This window comes from Megascapheus bottae, chromosome 24 (genome assembly GCF_031878675.1).
Source record: "Megascapheus bottae isolate mThoBot1 chromosome 24, mThoBot2.hap1, whole genome shotgun sequence".
NCBI classification, from domain to species: domain Eukaryota; kingdom Metazoa; phylum Chordata; class Mammalia; order Rodentia; family Geomyidae; genus Megascapheus; species Megascapheus bottae.
Genome location: NC_143532.1, coordinates 10,938,858 through 10,945,743, shown reverse-complemented (window position 1 = coordinate 10,945,743; position 6,886 = coordinate 10,938,858).

Sequence of the window (6,886 nt, the reverse complement as noted above, 5' to 3'; positions counted from 1 at the left end):
CTTAAGACTACTGCTTCTTATTTTGGTAGCAGACCTGGTATATTATGTGTCTATTTCCTAAAGATTTGGTGTGTTAAGCAGATGTTTTCTAAAGGACTGTAAAGAGAAGTGATTGTACTTTCACAAATTATTTTAGAAATATTAAAATGTTCCACTTGCTAGTTCATATGTTTGAGAGTTAATTAAAACCAGCCCCCTTGCTGTATATTTTGTGTTATGCATTTGATGCATTTGAAAACATTACAGAACACAGTTTTCTACTAGTTTTTATGAACTGGTAGTTTTTCAAGTATGGTCCTCAGCCCACCAGCTAACATCAGTATCAACTGGAAACCAGCTAGACAGACACATTCTTAGACTTGGTGTCAACCTTTACTCAGTCATACTCTTGACTGGGATCTAGCAGACTGTTTTAACAGACCCTCAGAGTGATTCTGATATGCATTCAAGTTTGAGAATCACTGATAAAAATTCTGTCTGGTGAGCAGAAGTTTCCTTTCCCACTCCTGGAGTTGCAGTTACATGTTTTTCTTTATATGAATTCATCTTAATCTGGGTACCTATACTAATATCTTGGCAATGGTAATTTATTCTCAGTACTGCCTAAAAATACATATATTTTATGCACATATACAATTAGACTAGTTATTAATAGTTCAGTTATCTTAGTTGGGCATTTTCTTGCCACTTACTAAAAAGTTTACATTAACTGACAGATTTAAATATATAGGTGCAATGGTCTATCTTTCTTTAAATGGTTACAACATTTAAGTAGCTAATACAATTGATGGGTGCTAATGTCTCCTGTTTATCCAAAAAAAAAAAATGGGTACATTGTGGGCAGTGTAGTACAAGCTTTCTCTCCATTGCCTCTTTACCAGCAGATGACAATTTTGCTCTGGCTAGACCAGCTCTAGGAACAAAGTTATCATTCCTCATAATGATATTTGTATCTGAGACAGTAAATAGGATGGCTGGCCGGGCCAACATAGCACCTTACTTAATTTTTCTTTTACTAATTAAAACTTCTTTAAAGGTAGCTTGCTTAGTATAATAGAGCTAGAGCTATCCATGAGGTTTTATGCTTCAGATAAGAGTTATGTACTAAAGTATTGAACAACATAATAATACATTGTTTAATTTGGGCATTTCTCCCTTCTCAGTTGTATGCATGATAGTGACTGTACTCCAACCACAAGCAGATTTATTCATGCTTACTTCCTTGTATAATAAATAATTCAGCACCTCCATAATTATTCTAAACTTCTACTGTTTACCAAGTCATCAACTAGTTAACTCATGAAAAGAAAATTTACTTTTCATATGAAAAGTTAATATTTTCTCACTTTTGAATTCACCACTGCTCTTTTAACACTAGCAGTGGAAGTGGCTTGCTCTACAAACTTTGGTGCTGGCAGACTGCTGAGAGATGCGCTGGTTACATTCCTCCTTTCTCAGTCCCTTCCTCACTTGACTTCATGATGTATTTCGGTACCCAAAGCACTCTGCCACAATCCTGTTCAACCTCAATTTGTAATACCTCCTAAATTCTGTTTAACCATATCAACCCTGCTTTCTCATTCACATTTGCTTGCACACACACACACACACACACACACACACACACACACCAGAAGTTATCTGCTTGGTTTGTAGTGATTTATTGTCATTTTATCTAACAAGCCTCAGGACAACACACACACACACACACACACACACACAAACACATACACACATGAGCTCTGATGTTTGAGATTTGAGTTTGGAATCAGATTTCTGTTTCCAATAAAGAACTGTCCCGCATTGAAATGATTGTGACCTTACTACTTAATATTGAGCTTGAGCTGATTTCTTTTAATCTAATGAATGTATCTGCTCACCTTGTTCCCTTCTAGTAATAAGCTCCAAGTGATTGATTTTTGGCAACGTATTGAGTCCCAGTCACTTATTTTACTTAGTGTTTTAATAAGTATGCTATGAATATTTCATTAACTTGTCCTCAAGTGGTTTAGCTACCATTCTGCCATTTAAAATTTATTTAATTTTATTTGCCTGAGCACACTGATCAACCACTGAACTGCCTTCTTCCATTGTCCTGCAATGATATAAGAGTTACATTTTTGTGTACATGGCTTTCATAGTTGAGATTTCAGAGCACTGACACCTGATATTTTCAGTTTGTTCTCTGGGGGAATTTCATTTGCATCTATGTTTTTAGCTATCTGTGATAACTTGTTAAATATTAAAAAAGATATTTTGCTTCTATTGGAACATTTGTATACTTGCAACTATATTTCTGTAAACAGCTGCAGTCAAAAATAAAACATTGAAAGTTTTCATTTTGCATTGATGTCTTTTATCATATTGTGCATAAACATGGGACTAGAGCAACGCCAAGTAAACATTTAAGAATCACTAAGGAGGTGAGATATAGAAATCTTTTTGATAGGGCTGGGAGTTTGGCCTAGTGGTAGAGTGCTTGCCTAGCATGCACGAAGTCCCAGGTTCAATTCCTTGGTACCACATATATAGAAAAAAGCTGGAAGTGGTGCTATGGCTCAAGTGGTAGAGTTCTAGCCTTGAGAAAGCCCAAGGGCAATGCTCAGGCCCTGAGTTTAGGCCCCACGACTGGCCAAAAAAAAAAAAAAAAAGAAGAAGAAATCTTTTTGATAGTTATTTTGATTGCCATGAAGAATGAAAGTATGAGAGCCTTTAGGGTTTTTAGTAGGTTGTTTTTTTTTTTTTTAATGTTTAGCAAAGCAGTATGTTAGATGAAAACTAAGTCTCTCCGCTCTTCAGTTCCATACTTATTTTAATCTTAGGTAGTTCTTTCCACAGAAATAAATCTGTGTGAGCTGGGTGTGGTGGCTCACGCCTGTAATCCTAGCTACTCGGGAGGCTGAGAACCAGATGAGATTCAAAGCCCAGGCACTAAAGTTCATCAGACTCTTATCTCCAAATAACCACCAGAAAATCAGAAGTGGTGCTGTGGCTCAAGGGGTAGGGCGGTAGCCTTGAGCTGAAAAGCTAAGGGACAGTGCCCAAGCCTAGAGCTCAAGTCCCATGACTGACTGACAAAAAATATGTGTGTACCAGAGTACGGTAAGTACAACAATCTACCTGTAGTTCTCAGAATTATTTCAGGTGGAGGAGAGTGAAGACGTGAAGGGAAAGGAGAGAGGAGATGAGAGAAAAAAAGGAGAGGAAGAGGAACAATGTAGGGGGCAGGGTGGGAAAATTTGCTAAGCTAGACATCTTGAATATTGTATGTAAATTCTAAGATACTGCACTAGACATACTTCCACTAGGAAGGAATAACAATTTTTTTTCATCCGAAGATGAAGCTAGAACAGGATGTGGATGGCAAAAATGTTGATAAACACAACTCCAGGTTGCTTCAAATGGTAAGAGTCCTACACTGTACGAGATAGTTTGAGGTGAGCCTGAGATAACATAGGAACTCTTTTAAAACACAATAAGGCAGCTGGGGACAAGTAACTTACACCTCTGCTCGTTGATACTCAGCAGATGGAGATAGAGAAAAGATAGATGTTGAAGGCCAGCCCAGGCAACAAGTTTACCAGACTCCATCTCCTGTGATCCCAGCTATGGAGAATGCCTGAGGAGGAAGATCACAGTCCAGGCTGGCTGGGACATAAACTCTAGACTATTAAAAAAAATTAAGTAGTTAAAGCAAGAAGGGCTGGAGGGTTGGAGGGAGGGATGGGCATGGTTTAAGAGCATCTGCTACTTCCTCGTGTAAGATTCTCAGCAGCCATGTAAGCCTAGAAGACACTGGAAACATTTATCACTGTTCAGGGCACAATAGAAACTCTGGAACTAACAATAACAGTTTCTCAACAACACCACTGTCTTATTCTCAGGAGAGAAGTACTGACTGATACTCTTCTAGGTACGTCATCCCAGCTTCTCTGCTGCTTCTGAGACAATGTAAATAAATACAAATGGAATCACATTGTCATTGTGAAGGCCAAAATAACTTTGGAGTTTTGGGACTTGACCCAGATCCAGTCCCTCATCAAATCCTGTTGCCTCAACCTTTGAAATATACTCAGAATCTGACCACTGCTCAATACGGCTATGTGGAACAATACATGTTCTCTCTGCTGTAAAGCATTTGTTTGGTAGATTTTTAAACAGCTTTCCAGCAAATCTCCAGTCTTCACTTAAACTTGATCCCTCACATTCCAACCAGATTTAACCTTTTCAAATAAATCCTAGGACATCTAGGTTCAAAACCTTCCAGGGCCAGTCCCTGATGGAGCATTCCTGTAACTCTACCTACTCATAAGGCTGAGATCTCAGGATTGCAGTTCAAAACCAGTCCAGGCAGAAAAAGCCGTGAGCCTCTTATCTCCACTTAACCATGGGATGGGGGGCGCGTGATGCTATGGCTCAAGTGGTAGAGTGACAGCCTGAAAACACAAAAGCTCAGGGACAGCATGCACTGAGTTCAAGCCCCAGTATATCTCCACCACCACCACCCCTTCCAGGAATACCAGGAACAGTGGCATAGTCAAATACCTTAGTTCTTGACAGGCCGCATGTACTCTAATTCCAACTATTATCTTAGCTCATATTACTGTCCCTGATTATTGACTTTCTTTCTGCTCCCCAAACAGCTCCACTGTTTTGATCCATCATTTGATCAGATCCTTGCTGAATGTGGCCTTCCGAGGGCTTTCTTAGTCAGCTGATATAAAACAATGCCCCCCCCGTTTCATCTCTTCTCTAACCTGCCTTTTCTTCCTAGCATTTTCACCATCTGGTACTCTTATTCACGAGAATGCGGTTCCAGGAGAGAGAGCGGCTTGTGCTCTCCGTGCCTGGAAGAGGGTAGGCCTGCTGACTTAACAGAGTAGATGTTGGCCCCAAAGCATTTGTCTACAGCACTTTCTGTTTTTCTGATTTAACACCATTCTTTTCCCTGAAGCTCCGAAATTCCAAAAAGAGCTGGCCTTTTCCTTTCCTTCCCTCTCTCCGTCCCTCCCTCCCCCTGTACCTCTCTCTGTTTTTGTCTGTAGGACTTGAATTCAGGGCCTGGACATTGTCCCTAAGTTTTTCAGCTCAAGGCTAGTGCTGTACCACTCTCATTTTCTGGTGGTTGATAGGAGATAAGAGCCTGGTGGTCTTTGCTGTCTGGGCTGGTTTTGAACCATGATCCTCATATCTTAGCCTCCTGAGTAGGATCACAGGTGTGAGTGTCTGGCTTGGTCATAATTTATTATTGACACCTCTAATCCTGTCCTTCAGTAGATTGCACTTTGGCCTGAATACCTCTATGGCTACCTTCACTGACATTAATGAGTATGGGTTGTTTGTTTTGTGCCCATCCTGGGGCTTCAACTCAAGGCCTGGGTGCTATCCCTGAGCTTTTGTGCTCAAGGCTCTACTGCTTCAGACACAGTTTCAAATATAGATTTTTGTTGTTGTTGGTGGTGGTGGTTCATTAGAGATAAGCTAACAGGCTTTCCTGCCCTGGGTGGCTACAAACCTCCATTCACAGATCTCAGCCTCCGAGGTAGAATTCTGGGCCTGGCAGCTGTCCGAGGTAGAATTCTGGGCCTGGCAGCTGTCCCTGAGCTCTTCAGCTCAAGGGTACCACCCTACCCCTTGAGCCACAGGGCCACTTCTGGTTTTCTGGTGACTAATTGGAGATAAGAATCTCACAGATGGCCGGGAGTTTGGCCTAGTGGTTAAAGTGCTTGCCTGGCATGCACGAAGACCCGGGTTCGATTCCTCGGTACCACATACATAGCAAAAAGCCGGAAGTGGAAGTGGTGCTGAGGCTCAAGTGGTAGAGCTCTAGCCTTGAGAAAGTCCAAGGACAGTGCTCAGGCCCTGGGCTCAAGCCCAGGACTGGCAAAAAAAAAAAAAAAAAAGAATCTCACAGACTTTAGTTCCTGAGCTGGCTTTGAACTGAGATCCTTAGGTCTCAGCCTCCTGAGTATCCAAGATTACAGATGTGAGCTACTGCGACCAGCAGGCTTTGGGTTTTTTCGGTGGGATTTATTTGCCAGTCCTGGAGCTTGAATTCCGGGCACTGCCCTTGAGCTTTCTCGAGGCTAGCACTCTACCATTTGAGCCACCATTTCCAGCTCTTTTTGTGTATGTGATACCAAGGAATCAAACCCAGGGCTTTGTGCATGCCAGGCAAGCACTCTACCACTAGGCCACACTCCAGCCCACCCCGCTTTTCTTTTTGCTGATCCTGGGGCTTGAACTCAGGGCATGGGCACGATCCTTGATCTTTCTAAAGGCTAGCACTTTACCACTTGATCCACAACACTACTTTTGGCTTTTTCTGGGTATGTGGTACTGAAGAATTGAACCCAGGCTATGTGCATGCTATGCAAGCACTTTGCCACTGGGCCAAAGTTCCACCCCCATCCCCACACACTTTTTTTTAACTGAGTTTTATATAATTTGGAACTTTGAGAAATTTGCCACAGACTTGAAGTGATGATGAAAGGCAATAGAGAACATTTAATACTGAAACACCTCCCACTCTATTATGTGTACTATAGAAGGATATCTAGACACACACATACGCATACATATGCCCGTGCACACACATACATACACACACACACACACACACACACACACACACACACTTGCCTCAACCATCACTTCTTGGCAGTTAAAGGGCTGATGCAAAGCCACCAGTTTTGCATCCTTTTTCTTATTTTCTTCCAATATACCACAAGAGGGCAGTCTTTCATCAAATTCTACTTGAATTATAGCACTAGTGAAGATGTATTTCAAGAATTAAAATTAGAATATTAGATATTACTCCAAAATTGGAGGCTGGGATGTAGCTCAGAGGTAGAGGGCTTGCCTAGCCTGTGTAAGGCCCTGGGTT